At 53.7% G+C, this 12,999-nt stretch overlaps 1 protein-coding gene across 2 annotated transcripts in view; it reads right to left on the bottom strand.

The window, feature by feature from the left end:
* The window catches only part of TMEM132C (transmembrane protein 132C), a 1,220,720-nt gene that overhangs the window by 128,371 nt on the left and 1,079,350 nt on the right, over nt 1-12,999 (bottom strand). The gene's annotated exons all lie outside the window — the stretch shown is intronic.

Consider the following 12,999-nt stretch of genomic DNA (forward strand, 5'->3'; position numbering starts at 1 on the left):
AACACACAGACCCACCCTCTCCTCCTGCATGCATCACCCCCGTCACTGTGCCCTCTCTCCAATACACAGACCCACTCTCTCATCCTGCATGCATCACCCCCATCACCGTGAACTCTCATCAACACGCAGACCCACTCTCTCCTCCTGCATGCATCACTCCGTCACTGCGCCCACTCTCCAACACATACACCCACTCTCTCCTCCTGCATGCATCACCCCGTCACTGCACCCTCTCCAACACACAGACCCACTCTCTCCTCCTGAATGCATCACCCCATCACTGTGCCCTCTCTCCAATACACAGACCCACTCTCTCCTCCTGCATGCATCAGCCCCATCACTGTGCCCTCCCTCCAACACACAAACCCACTATCTTCTCCTGCATGCATCACCCAGTCACTGTGTCCTCTCATCAACACACAGTCCCAATCTCTCCTTCTGCATGCATCACCACATCACTGTGCCCTCTCTCCAACACACAGACCCACTCTCTCCTCCTGCATGCATCACCCCATCACTGCGTATTCTCTCCAACACACAGACCCACTCTCTCCACCTGCATGCATCAACCCATCACTGCGCCCTCTCTCCAACAAACAGACCCAGTCTCTCCTCCTGCATGCATCACCCCCATCACTGCGCCCTCTCGCCAACACACTGACCCACTCTCTCCTCCTGCATGCATCACCCCGCACTCTCTCCAACACACAGACCCACTCTCTCCTCCTGTATTCATCACCCCCATCACTGCATCCTCTCGGCAATACACAGACCCACTCTCTCCTCCTGAATGCATCACCCCCATCACTGGGCCCTCTCATCAACACACAGACCCACTCTCTCCTCCTGCATGCATCACCCCATCGCTGTGCCCTCTCTGCAACACACAGACCCACTCTCTCCTCCTGCATGCATCACCTCATCACTGTGCCCTGCCTCCAACACACAGACCCACTCTCTCCTCCTGCATGCATCACCCCATCACCGTGCCCTCTCATCAACACACAGACCCACTCTCTCCTCCTGCATGCTTCACGCAAGTCACTGCACCCTCTCTCCAACGCTCAGACCCACTCTCTCCTCCGGCATGCATCACCCCATCACTGTGCCCTCTCATCAGCACACAGACCCACTCTCTCCTTCTGCATGCAACACCCCCATCACCGGGCCCTATCATCAACACACAGACCCACTCTCTCCTCTTTCATGCATCACGCCCATCACTGTGCCCTGTCGCCAACACACAGACCCACTCTCTCCTCCTGCATGCATCACCCCGTCACTGTGCCCTCTCTCCAACACACAGACCCACTCTCTCCTACTGCATGCATCACCCCCGTCACCGTGCCCTCTCTCCAACACACAGACCCACTCTCTTCTGCATGCATCACCCCGTCACCGTGCCCTCTCTCCAACACAGAGACCCACTCTCTCCTCCTGCATGCATCACCCCGTCACTGTGCCCTCCCTCCAACACACAGACCCACTCTCTCTTCCTGCATGCTTCACCCCATCACCGTGCCCTCTCTCCAGCACACAGACCCACTTTCCCCTCCCGCATGCATCACCCCATCACTGCGCCCTCTCTCCAACACACAGAACCACTCTCTCCTCCGGCATGCATAACCCCATCACTGCGCCCTCTCTCCAACACACAGACCCACTCTCTGCTCCTGCATGCATCACCCCATCACTGCACCCTTTCTCCAACACACAGACCCACTCTCTCCTCCTGCATGCATCACCCCCGTCACTGTGCCCTCTCTCCAACACACAGACCCACTCTCTCCTCCTGCATGCATCACCCCGTCACTGCACCCTCTCTCCAACACACAGACCCACTCTCTCCTCTTTCATGCATCACCCCCATCACTGTGCCCTGTCGCCAACACACAGACCCACTCTCTGTTCCTGCATGCATCACCCTGTCACTGTGCCCTCTCTCCAACACACAGACCCACTCTCTCCTACTGCATGCATCACCCCGTCACTGTGCCCTCCCTCCAACATTCAGACCCACTCTCTCCTCCTGCATGCATCACCCCCAACACTGCACCCTCTCTCCAACACACAGACCCACTCTCTCCTCCTGCATGCATCACCCCCGTCACTGTGCCCTCTCTCCAACACACAGACCCACTCTCTCCTCCTGCATGCATCACCCCCATCACTGCGCCCTCTCTCCAACACACAGACCCACTCTCTCCTCCTGCATGCATCACCCCATCACTGCACCTTCTCTCCAACACACAGACCCACTCTCTCCTCCTGCATGCATCACCCCTATCACTGTGCCCAACACACAGACCCACCCTCTCCTCCTGCATGCATCACCCCCGTCACTGTGCCCTCTCTCCAATACACAGACCCACTCTCTCATCCTGCATGCATCACCCCCATCACCGTGACCTCTCATCAACACGCAGACTCACTCTCTCCTCCTGCATGCATCACTCCGTCACTGCGCCCTCTCTCCAACACATACACCCACTCTCTCCTCCTGCATGCATCACCCCGTCACTGCACCCTCTCCAACACACAGACCCACTCTCTCCTCCTGAATGCATCACCCCATCACTGTGCCCTCTCTCCAATACACAGACCCACTCTCTCCTCCTGCATGCATCACCCCCATCACTGTGCGCTCCCTCCAACACACAGACCCACTATCTTCTCCTGCATGCATCACCCAGTCACTGTGTCCTCTCATCAACACACAGTCCCACTCTCTCCTTCTGCATGCATCACCCCATCACTGTGCCCTCTCTCCAACACACAGACCCACTCTCTCCTCCTGCATGCATCACCCCATCACTGCGCCCTCTCTCCAACACACAGACCCACTCTCTCCTCCTGCATGCATCAACCCATCACTGCGCCCTCTCTCCAACAAACAGACCCAGTCTCTCCTCCTGCATGCATCACCCCCATCACTGCGCCCTCTCGCCAACACACAGACCCACTCTCTCCTCCTGCATGCATCACCCCGCACTCTCTCCAACACACAGACCCACTCTCTCCTCCTGTATTCATCACCCCCATCACTGCATCCTCTCGGCAATACACAGACCCACTCTCTCCTCCTGAATGCATCACCCCCATCACTGGGCCCTCTCATCAACACACAGACCCACTCTCTCCTCCTGCACGCATCACCCCATCGCTGTGCCCTCTCTCCAACACACAGACCCACTCTCTCCTCCTGTATGCATCACCCCGTCACTGCACCCTCTCCAACACACAGACCCACTCTCTCCTCCTGCATGCATCACCCCATCACTGTGCCCTCTCTCCAATAGACAGACCCACTCTCTCCTCCTGCATGGATCACCCCCATCACTGTGCCCTCTCCTCAATACACAGACCCACTCTCTCCTCCTGCATGCATCACCCCCATCACTGTGCCCTCCCACCAACACACAGACCCACTCTCTCCTCCTGCATGCATCATCCCGTCACTGCACCCTCTCCAACACACAGACCCACTCTCTCCTCCTGCAGGCATCACCCCCATCACTGCTCCCTCTTCAACACACAGACCCACTCTCTCCTCCTGCATGCATCACCCCCATCACCGTGACCTCTCTCCAACACACAGACCCACTCTCCTCCTGCACGCATCACCCCATCACTGTGACCTCTCATCAACGCACAGACCCACTCTCTCCTTCTGCATGCATCACCCCCGGCACTGTGCCCTCTCTGCAACACACAGACCCACTCTCTCCTCCTGCATGCATCACCTCATCACTGTGCCCTGCCTCCAACACACAGACCCACTCTCTCCTCCTGCATGCATCACCCCATCACCGTGCCCTCTCATCAACACACAGACCCACTCTCTCCTCCTGCATGCTTCACGCAAGTCAGTGCACCCTGTCTCCAACGCACAGACCCACTCTCTCCTCCGGCATGCATCACCCCATCACTGTGCCCTCTCATCAGCACACAGACCCACTCTCTCCTTCTGCATGCAACACCCCCATCACTGGGCCCTATCCTCAACACACAGACCCACTCTCTCCTCTTTCATGCATCACGCCCATCACTGTGACCTGTCGCCAACACACAGACCCACTCTCTCCTCCTGCATGCATCACCCCGTCACTGTGCCCTCTCTCCAACACACAGGCCCAATCTCTCCTACTGCATGCATCACCCCGTCACTGTGCCCTCCCTCCAACACTCAGACCCACTCTCTCCTCCTGCATTCATCACCCCGTCAATGCGCCCTCTCTCCAACACACAGACACACTCTCTCCTCCTGCATGCATCACCCTATCATTGCGCTCTCTCTCCAGCACACAGACCCACTCTCTCCTCCCGCATGCATCTCCCCCATCGCTGTGCCCTCTCTCCAACACACAGACCCACTCTCTCCTCCTGCATGCACATATTGACATCATCCCCATCACTGTGCTGTCTCATCAATACACAGACCCACTCTCTCCTCCCGCATGCATCTCCCCCATCGCTGTGCCCTCTCTCCAACACACAGACCCACTCTCTCATCCTGCATGCATCACCCCGCCCTCTCTCCAACACACAGACCCACTCTCTCCTCCTGCATTCATCACCCCCATCACTGCACCCTCTCGCCAACACACAGACCCACTCTCTCCTCCTGAATGCATCTCCCCCATCACTGGGCCCTCTCATCAACACACAGACCCACTCTCTCCTCCTGCATGCATCACCCCATCACTGTACCCTCTCTCCAACACACAGACCCACTCTCTCCTCCTGCATGCATCACCCCATCACTGCACCCTCTCCAACACACAGACCCACTCTCTCCTCCTGCATGCATCACTCCATCACTGTGCCCTCTCTCCAACTCGCAGACCCACTCTCTCCTCCTGCATGCATCTCTCCATCACTGCGCCCTCTCTCCAACACACAGACCCACTCTCTCCTCCTGCATGCATCACCCCATCACTGTGCCCTCCCACCAACACACAGACCCACTCGCTCCTCCTGCATGCATCACCCCATCACTGTGCCCTCTCTCCAACACACAGACCCACTCTCTCCTCCTGCATGCATCACCCCATCACTGTGCCCTCTCTCCAATACAGAGACCCACTCTCTCCTCCTGCATGCATCACCCCATCACTGTGCCCTCTCTCCAACACACAGACCCACTCTCTCCTCCTGCATGCATCACCCCATCACTGCGCCCTCTCTCCAACACACAGACCCAGTCTCTCCTCCTGCATGCATCACCCCCATCACTGCGCCCTCTCTCCAACACACAGACCCACTCTCTCCTCCTGCATGCATCACCCCATCACTGCGCCCTCTCTCCAACACACAGACCCACTCTCTCCTCCTGCATGCATCACCCCCATCACTGCGCCCTCCCTCCAACACACAGACCCAGTCTCTCCTCCTGCATGCATCAGCCCCATCACTGTGCCCTCTCATCAACACACAGACCCACTCTCTCCTCCTGCATGCATCACCCCATCACCGTGACCTCTCATCAACACACAGAACCACTCTCTCCTCCTGCATGCATCATCCCGTCACTGCACCCTCTCTCCAACACACAGACCCACTCTCTCCTCCTGCAGGCATCACCCCCATCACTGCACACTCTCCAACACACAGACCCACTCTCTCCTTCAGCATGCATCACCCCATCACTGCACCCTCTCTCGAACACACAGACCCACTCTCTCCTCCTGCAGGCATCACCCCCATCACTGCACACTCTCCAACACACAGACCCACTCTCTCCTTCAGCATGCATCACCCCATCACTGCACCCTCTCTCCAACACACAGACCCACTCTCTCCTCCTGCATGCATCACCCCCGTCACTGTGCCCTCTCTCCAATACACAGACCCACCCTCTCCTCCTGCATGCATCACCCCCATCACTGTGCCCAACACACAGACCCACCCTCTCCTCCTGCATGCATCACCCCATCACCGTGCCCTCTCATCAGTTCACCTATTTCATTACCTGTTGATCTGCCAATATTCCATAATGATGTATGCCTTCTTCACACTTTAACATACAGTGGTAATCACATATATGTCCGTCAGTCTGTGTGCTGTGCAGAGTCCAAGGATTGGATGTGTATTTAGAATGAACACCTTTATCACCCACACTAACACGTGCTGTCATAAAGTGACACTGCCTTCAGCCTCAGCCCCAGAGCTCTCAGTCCTGCGTCACTCACCCTGAACTCACACGGACATGAGTGTAGGGCCTGATAACTCCTTTTTCAAAGGTGGCCTGGTGGAACTCACAAAGATTCACTCTGTGGAATTCTGGGAGTGAGGGAATTCGGGCACGTCACGCTGCTCGCGCTGATATTTAGTGACGGGAGCTTGGTCCGTGCTGATTATAGAGGTTCTTCTCAGTCACTGAGGCCTGTTTAAGATGTTCTACACGGTCACAGAGGGCTGTTCGCTGAGTTCCTATGCAGCTGGAGAGGGCTGTACAAGGAGTTCTTACGCACTCACAGATGTCCTATACAGAGGTCCTAGGAAGCACTGAGCGCTGTACACAGAGGTTCTATGTAGTTGCAGCCCGCTGTATACAGTGGACCTGCCAGTCACAGAGAGCTGTACATAGAGGTTGTGTGTAGTCACAGAGGGCTGTACACAGAGGTCCTGTGCACTTACACATGTCTGTACTCAGAAGCCCTACACATTCATAGAGGGTTGTACACAGAGGTCCTATGCACTCACAGATGCCTGTACACAGAGGTCCTACACATTCATAGAGGGCTGTACACAGAAGTCCTGTGCACTTACACATGACAAGGCCCTACACATTCATAGAGGGCTGTACACAGACGTCCTGTGCACTTACACATGACGAGGCCCTACACATTCATAGAGGGCTGTACACAGAAGTCCTGTGCACTTACACATGAGGAGCCCTACACACTCATAGAGGGCTGTACACAGAAGTCCTGTGCACTTACACATGACAAGGCCCTACACACTGAAGTCCTGTGCACTTACACATGAGGAGGCCCTACACATTCATAGAGGGCTGTATACAGAAGTCCTGTGCACTTACACATGACGAGAGGGCTGTACACAGAAGTCCTGTGCACTTACACATGACAAGGCCCTACACACTCATAGAGGGCTGTACACAGAAGTCCTATGCACTCACAGATGGTCTATACAGAGGTCCTACGCAAGCACTGAGCGCTGTACACAGAGGTTCTATGTAGTTGCAGCACGCTGTATACAGTGGACCTGCCAGTCACAGAGCGCTGTACATAGAGGTTGTGTGTAGTCACAGAGGGCTGTACACAGACGTCCTGTGCACTTACACATGACGAGAGGGCTGTACACAGAAGTCCTGTGCACTTACACATGAGGAGGCCCTACACATTCATAGAGGGCTGTACACAGAGGTTCTATGTAGTTGCAGCCCGCTGTATACAGTGGACCTGCCAGTCACAGAGCGCTGTACATAGAGGTTGTGTGTAGTCACAGAGGGCTGTACACAGAGGTCCTGTGCACTTACACATGAGGAGGCCCTACACATTCATAGAGGGCTGTACACAGAAGTCCTATGCACTCACAGATGTCCTATACAGAGGTCCTACGCAAGCACTGAGCGCTGTACACAGAGGTTCTATGCACTTACACATGAGGAGGCCCTACACATTCATAGAGGGCTGTACACAGAGGTCCTGTGCACTTACACATGACGAGGCCCTACACATTCATAGAGGGCTGTACACAGAGGTCCTGTGCACTTACACATGACAAGGCCCTTCACACTGAAGTCCTGTGCACTTACACATGAGGAGGCCCTACACATTCATAGAGGGCTGTACACAGAGGTTCTATGTAGTTGCAGCCCGCTGTATACAGTGGACCTGCCAGTCACAGAGCGCTGTACATAGAGGTTGTGTGTAGTCACAGAGGGCTGTACACAGAGGTCCTGTGCACTTACACATGACGAGGCCCTACACACTCATAGAGGGCTGTACACAGAAGTCCTGTGCACTTACACATGACAAGGCCCTACACACTGAAGTCCTGTGCACTTACACACGAGGAGGCCCTACACATTCATAGACGGCTGTATACAGAAGTCCTGTGCACTTACACATGACGAGAGGGCTGTACACAGAAGTCCTGTGCACTTACACATGACAAGGCCCTACACACTCATAGAGGGCTGTACACAGAAGTCCTATGCACTCACAGATGGTCGATACAGAGGTCCTACGCAAGCACTGAGCGCTGTACACAGAGGTTCTATGTAGCTGCAGCACGCTGTATACAGTGGACCTGCCAGTCACAGAGCGCTGTACATAGAGGTTGTGTGTAGTCACAGAGGGCTGTACACAGACGTCCTGTGCACTTACACATGACGAGAGGGCTGTACACAGAAGTCCTGTGCACTTACACATGAGGAGGCCCTACACATTCATAGAGGGCTGTACACAGAGGTTCTATGTAGTTGCAGCCCGCTGTATACAGTGGACCTGCCAGTCACAGAGCGCTATACATAGAGGTTGTGTGTAGTCACAGAGGGCTGTACACAGAGGTCATGTGCACTTACACATGAGGAGGCCCTACACATTCATAGAGGGCTGTATACAGAAGTCCTGTGCACTTACACATGACGAGAGGGCTGTACACAGAAGTCCTGTGCACTTACACATGACAAGGCCCTACACACTCATAGAGGGCTGTACACAGAAGTCGTATGCACTCACAGATGGTCTATACAGAGGTCCTACGCAAGCACTGAGCGCTGTACACAGAGGTTCTATGTAGTTGCAGCACGCTGTATACAGTGGACCTGCCAGTCACAGAGCGCTGTACATAGAGGTTGTGTGTAGTCACAGAGGGCTGTACACAGAGGTCCTGTGCACTTACACATGAGGAGGCCCTACACATTCATAGAGGGCTGTACACAGAAGTCCTATGCACTCACAGATGTCCTATACAGAGGTCCTACGCAAGCACTGAGCGCTGTACACAGAGGTTCTATGCACTTACACATGAGGAGGCCCTACACATTCATAGAGGGCTGTACACAGAGGTCCTGTGCACTTACACATGACGAGGCCCTACACATTCATAGAGGGCTATACACAGAGGTCCTGTGCACTTACACATGACAAGGCCCTACACACTGAAGTCCTGTGCACTTACACATGAGGAGGCCCTACACATTCATAGAGGGCTGTACACAGAGTTTCTATGTAGTTGCAGCCCGCTGTATACAGTGGACCTGCCAGTCACAGAGCGCTGTACATAGAGGTTGTGTGTAGTCACAGAGGGCTGTACACAGAGGTCCTGTGCACTTACACATGACGAGGCCCTACACACTCATAGAGGGCTGTACACAGAAGTCCTGTGCACTTACACATGACAAGGCCCTACACACTGAAGTCCTGTGCACTTACACATGAGGAGGCCCTACACATTCATAGAGGGCTGTATACAGAAGTCCTGTGCACTTACACATGACGAGAGGGCTGTACACAGAAGTCCTGTGCACTTACACATGACAAGGCCCTACACACTCATAGAGGGCTGTACACAGAAGTCCTATGCACTCACAGATGGTCTATACAGAGGTCCTACGCAAGCACTGAGCGCTGTACACAGAGGTTCTATGTAGCTGCAGCACGCTGTATACAGTGGACCTGCCAGTCACAGAGCGCTGTACATAGAGGTTGTGTGTAGTCACAGAGGGCTGTACACAGACGTCCTGTGTACTTACACATGACGAGAGGGCTGTACACAGAAGTCCTGTGCACTTACACATGAGGAGGCCCTACACATTCATAGAGGGTTGTACACAGAGGTTCTATGTAGTTGCAGCCCGCTGTATACAGTGGACCTGCCAGTCACAGAGCGCTGTACATAGAGGTTGTGTGTAGTCACAGAGGGCTGTACACAGAGGTCCTGTGCACTTACACATGAGGAGGCCCTACACATTCATAGAGGGCTGTACACAGAAGTCCTATGCACTCACAGATGTCCTATACAGAGGTCCTACGCAAGCACTGAGCGCTGTACACAGAGGTTCTATGCACTTACACATGAGGAGGCCCTACACATTCATAGAGGGCTGTACACAGAGGTCCTGTGCACTTACACATGACGAGGCCCTACACATTCATAGAGGGCTGTACACAGAGGTCCTCTGCACTTACACATGACAAGGCCCTACACACTGAAGTCCTGTGCACTTACACATGAGGAAGCCCTACACATTCATAGAGGGCTGTACACAGAGGTTCTATGTAGTTGCAGCCCGCTGTATACAGTGGACCTGCCAGTCACAGAGCGCTGTACATAGAGGTTGTGTGTAGTCACAGAGGGCTGTACACAGAGGTCCTGTGCACTTACACATGACGAGGCCCTACACACTCATAGAGGGCTGTACACAGAAGTCCTGTGCACTTACACATGACAAGGCCCTACACACTGAAGTCCTGTGCACTTACACATGAGGAGGCCCTACACATTCATAGAGGGCTGTATACAGAAGTCCTGTGCACTTACACATGACGAGAGGGCTGTACACAGAAGTCCTGTGCACTTACACATGAGGAGGCCCTACACATTCATAGAGGGCTGTACACAGAAGTCCTGTGCACTTACACATGTCTGTACTCAGAAGCCCTACACATTCATAGAGGGCTGTACACAGAAGTCCTATGCACTCACAGATGGTCTATACAGAGGTCCTACGCAAGCACTGAGCGCTGTACACAGAGGTTCTATGTAGTTGCAGCCCGCTGTATACAGTGGACCTGCCAGTCACAGAGCGCTGTACATTGAGGTTGTGTGTAGTCACAGAGGGCTGTACACAGACGTCCTGTGCACTTACACATGACGAGAGGGCTGTACACAGAAGTCCTGTGCACTTACACATGACAAGGCCCTACACACTCATAGAGGGCTGTACACAGAGGTCCTGTGCACTTACACATGACGAGGCCCTACACATTCATAGAGGGCTGTCCACAGACGTACTTTGCACTTACCCATGACGAGGCCCTACACATTCATAGAGGGCTGTACACAGAAGTCCTGTGCACTTACACATAACGAGAGGGCTGTACACAGAAGTCCTGTGCACTTACACATGTCTGTACTCAGAAGCCCTACACATTCATAGAGGGCTGTACACAGAGGTTCTATGTAGTTTCAGCACGCTGTATACAGTGGACCTGCCAGTCACAGAGCGCTGTACATAGAGGTTGTGTGTAGTCACAGAGGGCTGTACACAGACGTCATGTGCACTTACACATGACGAGGCCCTACACATTCATAGAGGGCTGTCCACAGAAGTCCTTTGCACTTACCCATGTCGAGGCCCTACACATTCATAGAGGGTTGTACTCAGACGTCCTGTGCACTTACACATGACGAGGCCCTACACATTCATAGAGGGCTGTACACAGAGGTCCTGTGCACTTACACATGACAAGGCCCTACACACTGAAGTCCTGTGCACTTACACATGAGGAGGCCCTACACATTCATAGAGGTCTGTATACAGAAGTCCTGTGCACTTACACATGACGAGAGGGCTGTACACAGAAGTCCTGTGCACTTACACATGACAAGGCCCTACACACTCATAGAGGGCTGTACACAGAGGTCCTGTGCACTTACACATGACGAGGCCCTACACATTCATAGAGGGCTGTCCACAGACGTACTTTGCACTTACCCATGACGAGGCCCTACACATTCATAGAGGGCTGTACACAGAAGTCCTGTGCACTTACACATAACGAGAGGGCTGTACACAGAAGTCCTGTGCACTTACACATGTCTGTACTCAGAAGCCCTACACATTCATAGAGGGCTGTACACAGAGGTCCTGTGCACTTACACATGACAAGGCCCTACACACTCATAGAGGGCTGTACACAGAAGTCCTGTGCACTTACACATGAGGAGGCCCTACACACTCATAGAGGGCTGTACACAGAAGTCCTGTGCACTTACACATGTCTGTACTCAGAAGCCCTACACATTCATAGAGGGCTGTACACAGAAGTCCTATGCACTCACAGATGGTCTATACAGAGGTCCTACGCAAGCACTGAGCGCTGTACACAGAGGTTCTATGTAGTTGCAGCACGCTGTATACAGTGGACCTGCCAGTCACAGAGCGCTGTACATAGAGGTTGTGTGTAGTCACAGAGGGCTGTACATAGAGGTTGTGTGTAGTCACAGAGGGCTGTACACAGACGTCATGTGCACTTACACATGACGAGGCCCTACACATTCATAGAGGGCTGTACACAGAGGTCCTGTGCACTTACACATGACAAGGCCCTACACACTCATAGAGGGCTGTACACAGAGGTCCTGTGCACTTACACATGACAAGGCCCTACACACTCATAGAGGGCTGTACACAGAGGTCCTGTGCACTTACACATGACAAGGCCCTACACACTGAAGTCCTGTGCACTTACACATGAGGAGGCCCTACACATTCATAGAGGGCTGTACACAGAGGTCCTGTGCACTTACACATGACGAGGCCCTACACATTCATAGAGGGCTGTACACAGAAGTCCTGTGCACTTACACATGACGAGGCCCTACACATTCATAGAGGGCTGTACACAGACGTCCTGTGCACTTACACATGACAAGGCCCTACACATTCATAGAGGGCTGTACACAGAAGTCCTGTGCACTTACACATGACAAGGCCCTACACATTCATAGAGGGCTGTACACAGAGGTCCTATTCAGTCATAGAGGGCTGAACATGGAGGTCCTACACAGCTATCCTACACAGAGGACCTGCATGGCTAAAGAGCTCCTACACAGAAATCCTACACAGCAGTCCTACATGGCTGAAGAACTCCTACAGAGAGTTATCCTCCTACACAAAGGTCGTACACAGAGGTCGTACGTGGCTAAAAATGTCCTACACAGAGGTCCTATGCAGACATCCTACAAAGAGGTCCTACACAGAATACCTATAAAAAGGTCCTATACAGAGGTGCTACACAGCTA

Source organism: Pleurodeles waltl, chromosome 11 (genome assembly GCF_031143425.1).
Source record: "Pleurodeles waltl isolate 20211129_DDA chromosome 11, aPleWal1.hap1.20221129, whole genome shotgun sequence".
Taxonomy (NCBI): Eukaryota; Metazoa; Chordata; class Amphibia; order Caudata; family Salamandridae; genus Pleurodeles; species Pleurodeles waltl.